This window comes from Mandrillus leucophaeus, unplaced genomic scaffold (assembly GCF_000951045.1).
Source record: "Mandrillus leucophaeus isolate KB7577 unplaced genomic scaffold, Mleu.le_1.0 Scaffold1276, whole genome shotgun sequence".
Lineage (NCBI taxonomy): Eukaryota > Metazoa > Chordata > Mammalia > Primates > Cercopithecidae > Mandrillus > Mandrillus leucophaeus.
Window position 1 is genome coordinate 524238 of NW_012101165.1, and position 13153 is coordinate 537390.

The 13153-nt window shown below is 41.8% G+C and overlaps 1 protein-coding gene across 4 annotated transcripts in view; it reads right to left on the reverse strand.

The window, feature by feature from the left end:
• The window catches only part of CALD1 (caldesmon 1), a 201818-nt gene extending 189546 nt beyond the window's left edge, over window positions 1-12272 (reverse strand). For all 4 annotated transcript variants that reach the window (XM_011972146.1, XM_011972144.1, XM_011972143.1 and 1 more), the window contains exon 1: window positions 11940-12272. The gene's annotated coding sequence lies outside the window, so the exon portion shown is untranslated. The remainder of the gene's footprint in view (window positions 1-11939) is intronic.
• Between the last annotated feature and the right edge of the window lie 881 nt (window positions 12273-13153).

Consider the following 13153-nt stretch of genomic DNA (forward strand, 5'->3'; position numbering starts at 1 on the left):
GGAGCTTGCAGTGAGCCGAGATGGCGCCACTGCACTCCAGCCTGGGCGACAAAGCGAGACTCCGTCTCAAAAAAAAAAAAAAAAGAAAGTGTGGGCTCTCTGTATGGCAAGATGGAACTGGCTGTCTTTGAGGAAATGGTTTCAACTGTTCATGCCTCTGTTTCTCCCTTTATAAAGTTGGTTACTGAGCCTGCATTCTGAAGTGCCCATTGTGGCCGGGCATGGTCCCTGTAACCCCAGCAACTTTGACAGGCAATAGCAGGCAGATCTCTTGAGGTCAGGAGTTCAAGACCAGCCTGGCCAACATAGTGAAACCCCATCTCTACTAAAAATACAAAAAATTAACCGGCCATGGTGGCGTGTGCCTGTAATCCCAGCTACTCAGGAGGCTGAGGTGGGAGAATCGCTTGAACCTAGGAAGCAGAGGTTGCAGTGAGCCAAGATCGCGCCACTGCACTCCCGCCTGGGTGACAGAATGAGACTTCATCTCACAGAAGAAAAACAAAGTGCCCACTGTGTCTGAGTCTTAAGGCAAAGAGTGATCCCGTGAATATTCTCAGCTTTGGACAAGAAGGTCAAACTTAAATGTAAAGTCTTCTTAATAAGTGCTCTTTCTGAGAGTGGCTGGAAGGTGAGTGGACACTAACTTCTTTTGTAAATCCTTGGACAGAGAAATACAGTCCTTGACTTTCTACCTGACCCACACAGAAGCAGCTCTGTCTTGGCCTTTTGAGTACCTTTTGGCTATGTTGGCTTTTTGAATACCTCAACTGATCCTCTGCCTTTTAAAAACATTTTACATAATCAAACACCAAAACAGCTTGAAGTATTTGTACGTGTAGTTGAATCCTTTAGTGCCTAATGTCAGAGAAAATCTCTCGTTGAGTCAGGGAGAAGGATGGAAACTGCTTGTTAAACTATCTCTGGTACCAGAAAAAGAAAACAAAAAACTACTTGTCTGACTTTCTTTCTTTTTTCTGTTTTTTTTTTTTTTTTTTAAATTTAATTTAACTGCTCTAGGTCTAGATCCTCATCTTGTCTAACTCTAACTTGAGCAATCTCTCCAGTCAATAGTGAAAGGAATGGTGTTTAGCTCTGTTTCCTTATATGGCAGAGAATGACAATGTGCTTGTCTAGTTGAACTGCAGCATGGCTCCCTGACAAATTATAATGACTGGTTACGGAAACCTCCTGCTCTGGTTTCCATCGCTTTCTTGGGGGAAGACACAGAGCAGATAGCTGTAGAGAAATGGTGAGGGTTGGCGTTAGGGAGCGGCTTTGAACAGCTCTGGCATTTTCCAGCAGTGTGACTTTGGGCAAGTTATTTGATTTACTTTACTGCTTTGAGAGAGCAGTCCTCAACCAGAGCAGTGCCTGACATACAGCTAGTATGCCAGCAAGGTAGCTGAATGAGCTAGCTTATCTTCTCAACCATCCTTAACCTGTGAGGACTTCAGATAACTATCAATCCATTGCTATTCAGTCTCTCTCCCAAGTTCAGTACTTTTTCTCCAGATAAATTCCACTTTCCTTCTTCCCTCCCTCCTCTACCCCCTTCTCCCTTCCTCCCTCTCTCTCCTCTCCTTTCTCTCTCTCTCTCTCTCTCTCTCGTTTCTTTTTCTCTTTTCCCCTCCCTCCCTCTTTTCTTACTCCCACTCATTCCAGGTCTAAACACTGAAAACCTCCAAAACAACCCAATCTCAGGAATAATACAACTCTTTAGCTATACTAGATAAAATGACTTAAAATGTTAAAGATAGCACACATTTGTTGATAAGGGCAAGCGGGTAAACCTTCTGGTTGAAGAGGACAGTGGAAGTTGTCTGCTTTCTGCAGAGCAGCAAGGTTCATGCTTCAGAGATAGAAATATCTATTTAGAAAGTGCGTAAGCTGATCTGAAATAGGACTTCCTAGAACTTGTATCTATTGGTCCTAGTCTTACCTCCTGGAGACCCCAAATATAGAAGCAGTCGGCCCTTTTCAATCTGTCTACAGGATGGCCTAGAGGAGGCAACAGGGGACAGTGTGTGGCTAAGCCCCACGCTTACAGATAGCCTCCACAGGAAATCACAACCAATAACTGACCATTTGTAATTTAGTGTCTATCACGTACGTGCAAAGCAGTTTTGAGATATTACTTCTAGTAGTTGTGACAACTACAAAATGGAGGAGAAATCATCCCCATTTTGCAAAGTGGTGAATTTGAGATTCAAACTCAAGTTCTCCTGACTCCAAAGTTTGTTCTCAAATAGATCGCAATTCTTTCTAGAACTACAAATGAAAGAGGAGTCTCAGTCACGTGGAGTAATTAGCAAGAGGCAGCATAGCACGGTGGTGAAGAAGGTGGGCAATGCCTCCAGATTATCCCGGGTTTAGATCCTGACCCAGCTACTTACTAGCTGTGGGACCTTACCTGTATTACTTAATCTAATTGTAACTCAGTTTCTTCATCTGTAAAATTAGCTGTTACGAAGATAACTTATTTTATTTTTCCTAATAAAAATCTATACACTACTTAGCATGTGCCAGGCACTGTTCTAAACACTGAGCAATGATACAATTCACTAGAAATTAATGAGCTCCAACATGAGCATTGGCTTCAGGTATCTTTAAGGAAGAAATTATAGACTTTCTTTCTTTTTACTTTTTATTTTTTTCTGAGACAGGGTCTCACTCTGTCATCCAGGGTGGAGTGCATTGGTGCAATCTCAACTCACTGCAGCCTTAACCTCCCAAGTTCATGTGATCCTCTCACCTTAGCCTCCCACGTAGCTGGGACTGCAGGTGCACACCACCATGCCTGGCTAATGTTTGTATTTTTTGTAGAGACAGGGTTTCACCATTTCACTTAGGCTGGTCTCGAACCCTTGCACTCAAGCAATCTGCCTGCTTTGGCCACCCAAAGTGCTGGGACTACAGGCGTGAGCCACCACTACCAACCTGACGTTTATTTCTTTCACTCATTTAACTCATTTATTAATAGTAGGTGCAGGAAACAGCATATTTTTAGGCTCAAATCACAGCACTGAAAAAGGCAGACAAAGTCTCTGCTTTCATAGCGCTTATGTTCTGGGAGCATAAGAAATAAATAAGCAAGCAAACAAGCAAATATGCAATCATAAGCATACATTATGAATATGCATGTAACTGAACGACAGAGGTATTCCGATGGGCTCTCCAAAGCAGAGCTAATTTTACCACTGCATCCCTTAGGATCAGTGCCGTGCTAGTCAATGTTTAGCAACAAGTTCTTGGGTGAGGGGGAGGGGAGTCTGCTTTGTAGCATGGGCTGATTTCTGTGGTGTAATTACTTCCATCATGGTCAATTTCAAGTTCTGAATATGACATCACTGAATGAAGAATTGGGAAGAAAAGCTCAGTTGCACAGCATTTTATACAGTATTTCCACCATATAGCCACAATAGATGTAACTAACCTCAAGAGAATAGATAATAGTGAAACATAGTAAAATAATTAGGAAGAGTTTTGAGTATTTATTATCTTGGCTTTTCATATGATGTGTTTAATTGTAAGCTTATATGATTTAGTTTTTATAATGGCTGTGTTTTACAACTGGCTCTCAATATTCTCGAAAGTTTAACAATCAGCTTTTGGAAGCCAGTATGAGTTTGGGGTGCAGAGAAAGTGGGGACAGTGTTAGAGATGAAGGAGACCCAGTCCAGATGACGTCATTGTACAGAGGTGGATTTAGCTGCTCTTTTTAGCTGCTCTTCTCCAACAAGCTCTGCTTCCATGTACACACGGAAGCACCTGCCCTCTAAACCAAAGAGCATGGGTACAAATATAGTAACAATTTTGACATTCTTACTAGATCAGGTCACTCTTACAGAGAAACTCTTGGCTCTCCAATCTTTAGTGAATATAATTCATGCAGTCAGTGCTCTGAATATGGTAGATTCTTCTGTGCAATACGGAGTATGTAATTCCTTACTGCTGAATAAAGGAAGAACCTAGAGATAAATTTTCTGTCCTTCTGCAAAAGCAAATTATCCCCCATCCATGCACTCAAAGTCTCCTGTCTCTTAGGGTCCACATACATTCAAAAGGGCCACCCAGGGAAGCATCTAAACCAGGGGCTGTGATGACTCTGGCCCTAGAGAAGATGTAGGGGTGAGGGTGGAGGTGGAGCAAGCTTCTCCCCTCTTCAGGATTTGCGCATCCTCACCACAAAGTGGAAACAGAGAAAAACATCTTCAGCTTTTCCTAGGAAGCGAAATATGTGCTCAAAACCTCCTAAGAACAGAAATGCTTAAATTTCTTTCCTCCTAGATTCACCCCTCCCCCTAAGCCTAAATTTCCCTTAGTAATGATGGCTGGAAAAGGAAGTGGGAAATAGCATGACAAATTTTATTCTTGCCACATTTCCAGTGCTTTACAAAAGCAAACGCTGGAAATCTCATCAGAAAAGTTTGACCTTATGGGGTTGATAACTTTGTGCTTAAACTGAAAAAAAAAGCAAAATTAAGGTTTTGCTTTTCTGGCCAAACCGATGATTTGGCATATGCAACTATAATTTTTAGAAAGAAATTATTCAAAACTAAAGACATAGGCTTCTGAGGAATAAGAAACTACATACATCTACTATCAATTATTTTAACGATAGGTACACAGAACTGTGTCTGAGCCAGGATGTTTTATCAGAGTCATCAGGGAGCTTTTACAAACTACAGATTCCTGGACCCCCTTCTAGACCTACTGAATCAGGGTCTCCAGAGGATAGGTCTCAGGGATGTGTATTTTCAAAAGGCTCGACAGTTGATTCTGATTAAGATACTGGTTAAGATCCATGGGTCTATAGGCAGATTGGGCTGCATTGTATAACCTAAATTTGCTAACTGTGAAAATATGCTCTCTTACTATCAGGGGAAGTAATGTGGTATATTGAAAAGGTTAACTGCTTGGAACTTAGGAGCTGTGTGTTTTGGAACTATCTTACCACGAATTAACTGGATGACTTTGGTCAAGTTACTTGGTTAGTTCTTTCATTCAACAAATATTTATTCCAATTCTGCCTTGTGCCACGCACTGGGTATATATGAACGAAGAAGAAATAGAGGTTCTCTGCCCTTATGTATCTGACAGATCAATAAGACAGGGCAGATATTAATCAAAGAAACCTACAAATACATATATAATTTTACTTGGTGTGGCTAGGCTTTGGAGAATAAAAAGTAGATCACTCGTTCCTCCTTTAAAAAGAATTTCTACTTAAGATCCCAAATTTCCTGTCCCAATCTTCCCACGCATAACATAATTATATGTTTTAAGTCCACTCATTTATAAAACACAAAACCAAAAGCTACTATGAATTCAAAAACTCTTTTAAATAAATTAGCATTTTATCATTATAATGTAGGTATATAATTAAAAAAATAGTAGCACATATGCTGTAAGATGTATTATTTACTCAGAGCAGCTTGCCAAAAGCACTTGCTGCATATACAGATTTGTTTACCTCTTGCAATGACTTTGTGACCTCCCAGGGATCCACCACCTAGAGGTTAAAAACCTACAGACCACATTAATGAAGACTAAAACGTGGTACTTGAGTAGACATGGCCCTTTTCTTCCACAACAGATAACACTATCAGTGACCACATTTTCCCCTCCCCTCTGAGCTTAGACTCATCCTCAGAATCCTTCTTAACATGCCAGTTGGTTGGAGCTGACATACAGATGAAAAATTATACGTACTCCTCGGACTAAATGAGCTCCTAAGGTCTTGCCCAGCTTAAACATTCTATGAATTTATATATTCAATGCTGTTCTGCTGCCTTGAGGAACACAAATGCCTTCTCCCATGTTCATATAAAAGTATCCCAAATATTAGAAGGTATTTATGTGGCCTCCTCATTTTCTTTTCTTTGGGAAAAACAGCTCTAGATCCTTTATCTGTTCTGCATATATTTTGCCTCCTGACTCCCTCCAGCCTTTGATGCTCACCCTAGAATGCATATGTGTCCATGTCTTTCTGAAAAATGAGCCCAGAACAGAGCACGGAGTCCCATTTGGGATCTGAACTGTGCAGAACTCAGGGGATTTTTTTACTCTACTTGACAAAACACCATGATGGGTGCTCAATGGATTAAAAATTACATTGCAAATATTGCTTAGATCTGAAACTTCCAGTGATTAAGAGTGCACCAGCTTTTATGCATTCACCTTACTATGTATTGTGGTTTACATTGAGTTGTGCTTGTTTTTATTTATTAAAATTGTTAAATCATTACACATTAAATCTTCAAGACTGCTTTCATTTGAAGGGAGCCATATCACATTGAAGGTTTATATGAAGTTTCTTGCCAACAATAATATCCAGAATGTTTTTTCCCAACATCTTTCTGAGATGGATGATTCTTATCCTTTCAGTTGTCAGTGGCGCAAACTTCCAGATTAATCTCCCTTAACACTGGCTCACTGGGTCATGTCACAGTGATCATCAAGAACTGTGTAATCATTCATTGGGTGTTTGCCTCTCTAGGAATTTATTCACCTGAAAATTCAAATGATTCCCATTGAGAGCTGTTGGACATTTCAGCTAATTTGCCTTCCATGCTCAATTTCTCTTCTAACTAAAATTACCCATTGAGCTCTTCTTTGCCCAGGGGTGACCACTGCCTGGATTAGAGTCATTCATCCGTAGGCATGCCTGTGCCTTTGATGTCCTCCTCCTACTAAAGGATTTGCCATAGACAATAGTCTTTGCCTGAACCAGTCAGACTTCCTCTCTCAGGACTGGACCTGGAAGCACAGAAGAAATTTTCCAGTTGATAGAACAACAGAAAGGGGCAGACACGTGCACTGAGCTGAGTCACACTAGTGGAAAGGGATGGAGTAAACATCCATGGACCGCTGCTGGGATCCTCTCACCCACCTTGACTCTAACTCTACTCTCTTTGGGCCCTGGTCCTATTTGGGCTTCTGCTCTTGGATACCCCTGTGATCCCATCCCTTCGTTAATCTATGTCTTACAATCCTGGCCCTTTACTTGAGCTACCAAAGTTTGCTCACACAGAGGTCTATTTCTTCTTAACACTGGGCCACGTGCTCTCCCAGACTTCACCTTATTCATCCATACACTGCTTCGCTAAGCTCTGCCTGACTTCTGATTGTTGCTGTTTCTTCTTGACTCACCTGGCTGTCGTGCACCACTTAGCCCATTTTTGTAACTTATATCCATTCTGGCTTAGACTGCTCCTCCTGACCCCAGTGGAACTAGTATCTTTGATGCCAATTGGTCCTTGGGCCTTGGGCACTTTGCCTTGGTCCTGCCCGTCTTTAGCACAAAGTGAAGTCAGCCTGGTTCCTCAGCAATACATCTTGAGACAAGTGATGAGGAATGTTATATGTGGGTGTCACAAGGAACTAATTATATATTCCTACTTAATATGTTTATCTCCAAGTGAGGTTGTTCCCTTTTAGTCAAGTGCTTTCATGGAGTATTCACAAAACAATGCCAGAAGCCTCAGGATACCATCACAAAGCAATTTGTGTTCAAGTTATACATCATTTATACATATACATATATTTTCAAAGAAAAGCCACGTACTAAAGTGAGTGACCAATTTACTAAAATGTTTTAAAAATGTATTTTCCTTCAACTATTCCCTCACTGCTACTTAGCAAGCCTTTTATTAACTTCTTGGTGTTCTTTTCACGTACACTTAATAGCAGCCATTCCTGGATTTCTCTAGCCCCCAAGAGCTCCCCATAGAAAACTGCTTCTTTTCTAGAAATGACCTTCTTTTCTTTGAAATGGAGGCCATATGAGGCAATCTCCACCGATACATCTGTGTATTTACCCCCTCTTTCTTTCCTTCCAGATCTGGGAAACAAAAACGGACACCTCCACTTGTGTTCTGATCCCATCCACCCTTGTCTTCTATGGGAATCCACACCTGACCCCACTCCCCATCTTACATGCCACAGCTCAAAGATCTCTCACCTGTCAATCATGAAGGGTGGGTTTACAAAGGGACCTTAAGGGTTCACAGTTTTTATCAGATTCTCAAAGGTTTCCATAGCAACAACACAGGGAAGAACAACACAGGGAACAACCTCATCACCCTTCCCTCACAGCCCAGGTCATACTTTCCCCCCCTGCCCCCTTCCCACAGCCTTACCCACAGCCTGCCAATTGTGAGTTTGGGGTGAGAAGCAGAGTGGGTCCTTACCACAAAACATGCTCTGACATCTCCTCTGTTTGTGCAAGTGGCTTTCCCTAGCTAGAACGCATCTGTGCTAGAGTGTTCTTCTGTGCTCTGGGCCTAATCTTAGAGCTGGTCCCTGCAAATTGTCAATGTTGGATCAAGAAAGCTCCCTATCCGGCACGGGGATGGGGGAGCTGGGGAAGAGGCTAGAGGTGGAGGCCTGGGGGTAAGGAAGTTAGGGATACAACCGGGGTCCGTTACAGCTGGGAGCACTAAAGACAGAGGCAAAGAGGTGAGAGGCGAGCTCCGAGGAGCAGTCTGGTTTCAATACCAACAGAAACCACAGCCAGGTGTTCCTGCCTTCCTTGCCCTTCCTACCAGGCCCAGGCATGACGTGCTGGGATTCATTCCATGCTTTTGGCTAGAGGGAGAGAAGCTGCCTCATTTACTAAGGCCTTTATGTTGTCAGCACTTTCTCACTGGTCTTCTGCTCAAGTGGATCTTTGGATTTCCTGATTCCTGAATATTGCCTGGTACCACTGATGGCCCATCTTATTCCACTTCCTTATATTTGTGTCCTCTTGGTCTGTGATCATCAGAGTAAAAATTCAGACAACATTGGGACAGACCAGTATTCACTGGACATGGCTCAGGGCTCTAGAAAGAACTAGGAGCGAGAAGATACCACTCAAGGGTCCTCAAATATGAGAAAGGAAGAGATCATTAGGGATACTAGGTAAGAAGTGGAGGATCCCAGCCAAGAGGAGCATAATGTCCAGAGGACTCAAATGATAGGCAGTTCAAGGTATAGAATCTACAAGGAAGAGGGGGCAAAGAGCTTCATCTCATTTGGACATCTTAACCACTATGGGACATAGGAGAAGCATGACCAATGTCCATTCTGCACTCCAAGATGAAGTCAAAAGCTGATGATTTCCTCAAAGGTCAGGGTTACTTAAGTAGAGGAACCAATACTAGAACTGAGATTTTGTAGCGGTTCTCATAAGTTAAGCCTATGCCAAAAGTATCTATTTAAGCTACCCTTCTACTCAGGACTTATGGACATCTCTCCAATAGCAAACTTGGATTAGCCTGACAGATGAAGAACTTTCAGTAAGGAGCTAATGGTATCTTCTCAGGCTCTAAGAGAACTTACGCAGAAAATCCCCTGTTGAAGTCTGAAAATTCTTTGGCAGCATCTTTCTAACCTCCTCCTTAGTCCTACCATGCTATTTGCATACCACTCTATCAGCATTTTTCCTGTCCCCCGACCACATTTCTGAGACATGTGATAGACTACAAGAAATGGGAAACTAGCAAATCTCTTTTCATGCCCATCTCTAAGTCACTTTTGTGTCTTGCTAAGGAATGACTAACTAGTAATCACGCTATCATGAAAATGGCAAATGGAGAAAATTACAGGTGTTTCTACAAAAATACCTGCTGAGGTGCATTTTAATTATCAGAACAGAGAATACCTGGGCTAGATTCTGGAACTCTCCATGGCTGGCCATAGGACAAACTTATTCTATCTACCTAAGAGGAGGAGATTCTCAGACCAGTCACAGAAGCCAATTAGAAATGTTAATAATGCTAATAACAAGACAGTTGCCTTACTGTCAGGAAATGCTTTCTTGTATCTCATGTAAAATCCTTTAAGTTGCAGTTTGAGCCTGGTTCTTCTTCTCCTAACTTTAATATAAGAATTGTGTATTTACTTAAGGAAATATTTTGATTGGAATGATTGAAATTACACATTCTTTTTGCTTCAAATTCTTGAAACAACCCTGCACTTTACTTATGGATCAACCCATTGTACATACATTCCTTGTGTGTCCTAGGCTCAACTCTTAGTGACTTTTTGTTCTGAAATTTTGCGATTATATTTCTGAAATGAAAGTTACTGTGCTTTCATTGTGTTCCTTTGACCTCACTATGTGGCGAAATATGTTCTAGGTAACATTCAACAGGAAGGAAGTAGCACAAAGAACTGCCTAAAATTCAGCATAAACTCAAATCCTCTCTCTCTATCTCTACCTATACAGCAGAACACCTAAACTGTTACTCTGAAAAACCTAAAGTGTCTTTATGGTTGTTGGGGGTGGGGAGCCCAAGAGGAGGGGGATGGGGGATCCGGAGAGAGTGGTCATAGCGCATTTTGAACTTTCAGGGATTCTGAGATGTTGGTTTCAAAATGGAATTTATCCTCAAATCCCAAGATTATAGATTTCCTTCCAAACTGCATTCCCTTCATGGTTTAGAGAGCAGTTAAAAGAAAAATTGCTCTCCATATTTTGATTGACATTAAAAACACTGTGAAAATAGTTTGGAACTTGATCTCTTCGAGGGAAGGACAGTAATTAAACTATAGCTTTCGCCTGCAGCTTTTCTCTCACACTTACTCAGAACTGTTCCAGGGAAGGAAATTCACAGGGAATTTTGTTCTCATATATCACTTCTAGAAGGAGAAAGAGGCATTCCCAAGAAAATTATCCCCAAACTTCTAAATACAAAGGGAAAATGTTATTTAATGAATCTCAACCCCAAACCACCGCATTCCATGGAATAAAATCCAGTTGAATCAGTGATTTGCAGCTGGTAGTCTTTCATAGCCAGCACTATTAAAAAATCATCAGATTTACCCTGCTTGCCATATAGCATCTAGTCTTCACTCAAGTTCTAGCTGTATACGTCTGGTTTTGGCAAACACATTAGAAGGATTTTCAGTTTACAAGTCCATCTGCATAGTCCTGTTAACAGAAGGGATCTATAAATACCAAGCACTTTGTTCTCATCCACTTTTTTTGACCATGTATTGCCACAGCACTAAAATTCCCCCACCCCTTACAATCAGCTCTTTCTAAAAGGAATTCCAGGCTACTACCAACTAACTGCCTTGTACTACTGTTTCAGACACCCAAATATGTCTATCTCGATATGAAAGACTGCCTCCTCCCTTTCTAAACCACATTTCCAATCGACATCTCTTCAGATTATCTAGACACACTCGGGCACCCTTTCAAACAGAAAATAAGATTTCTTAAAAAAATAGTTTGGTAGGACGTTAAATGTGCTTTCTCAAAACACACCCACTAGCGCATGCATTCTCTTGTTATTAGGTTTTATAGGAAACAGACCAGCCTAGGCATCTTCTGTCTTAGCAAATATCCCATCAGTGACATTAACCCAACCAGTGCTAGGTGCTAGTGATCTCTCCATCTCTGACTTTATTTCCTTGCAACTCTGGAAGTCTAGTTTTAAATACTGGCAGCAGACTATAACGCAAATGCCTTTGGTTAAAAAATCATTCCTTTTTGGCTTCTCATCAACCTAAAGAATTGTTGGTTTTGTTTTTAAAGCAAAACCACGTTAAATCTTTGGCAATAAAAGATGCAGAAGAGACTGTGTGAGCAGTCTGGTGCAGTAGGCTGGCTAACAGTGGCCTTTGGATATCAGGTATAATCTCATATGGCTGTCCTAAACAAAAGGCTATCCTAATCAAAGTTGCCAGTGCTCCCTAAATGTAAGTCTCTATATGGTCGCTCTTCTTGTCCCAACTCTAAAAACAAAACTTGAAATCTCATCCTGTTTGCCTTCCGGGAATATCCGTATGGCAGGGAAGCCCAGTCAGGCTCCGGAGTTTGCATGGTTTATTGCCTCGAACATTCTTGCATCTCCAGCTACCTTAGCCAAGAATGTTGACTGAAAACCGGAGAAAGTCCCCAGATTCTCTCTAGAAGGAAAAAAAGAAAGCCTTCTGTGCCTTACCTCGTAGGCTGAAACTTCTTCCCGAGGACTAAGTCGGAAAGGAAGGACTGATTTCTTTAAGCAGGAGCACAGCCAGAGAGCAAGCAGGCAGGCAGGCAGCCGAATACACACTGCTCTATTCAATAGAACTCCAGACCGCCCTTCCTTGGCCCCTCCCAGAAGTCCATGCTAAGTGAACACATATCCCCTATGTTTACAGTCGGCAGGCGGTGGTATGCATTGTCCTGTCGTTTTTCTAATAGGCAGCCAATGACGACACCCCAGCCAAGGTGGATGCAGCCTGCCTGTGGAGATGCCTGTCATTCCCTAGGCATGCTCAGGAAATCACTCATCAGAAAACCCAAGACCTGAAAAGCTCTGAAACTGCGTGCAGGCTGCCAAAACCAGCCCGCTCCATGCCCTTTTTTGGTTATCCTTAGCAGGGCCTCTGGAAGTGAATCCATTGTCAGGAACAATCATAAGAAATGTTAATCTTGGAGAGGCTGTCTTGTAGAACACAAATGCAGCAATAAAAAGAAAGCACAGTCTCTGAAACAAAAAGTTAACAGATCAGTTTATTGGGCGTGGGGGTGGGGAAGGCTTCTTACCAGAGAGAGTCTTAATAGTATATTTCTTTTCAAAGTACTTGTACGTACAAAATGAGTTTAAATTGTTATGCAATTCTAAAACCTGAAGGAGACAGGACCTGGGTCTGCTGTGCAGACTAAATTCTAGCCTGAAAGAGGCACAACTCCCCAAAATATGTCGGCATGTGTTATAAAAACAAGTGACCGAAGGGAAACCAAAAACTTAAGTCTTTTTTAGCAGGTAATACTGGCCAGAATAAACCTAAGGTCCTACAGGCTTGGATATCCTCACTGACTTCACTTTCCTCTCCTTATCTCTTTTGTTTCCTCAGATTTGGCAATGTGGAGATAGTACTAGAAATTCCTAGAAATTGATGCACATCAGAGAGGGCATGAAGAGATGCACCACCTGCTTTGGGCTGGGGTAGACAGATGCATATATCCCACAGAGGTGACATAATGTTCAGGTGGCTTCTTGAAAGTGCTCTCACCAACCCTTCATTGTTAGGACATGTGCTGTAAGAGGATCAGAATTAGGAGATGCTAAAGAGAATGAAGGTAACCGGCCCACACATAGTCTTGTCCTTTTCAATATAGAATTCACTCAATTAGTACTTAATTAAAAGTGAAAATCCCTTTTTTGGAGCA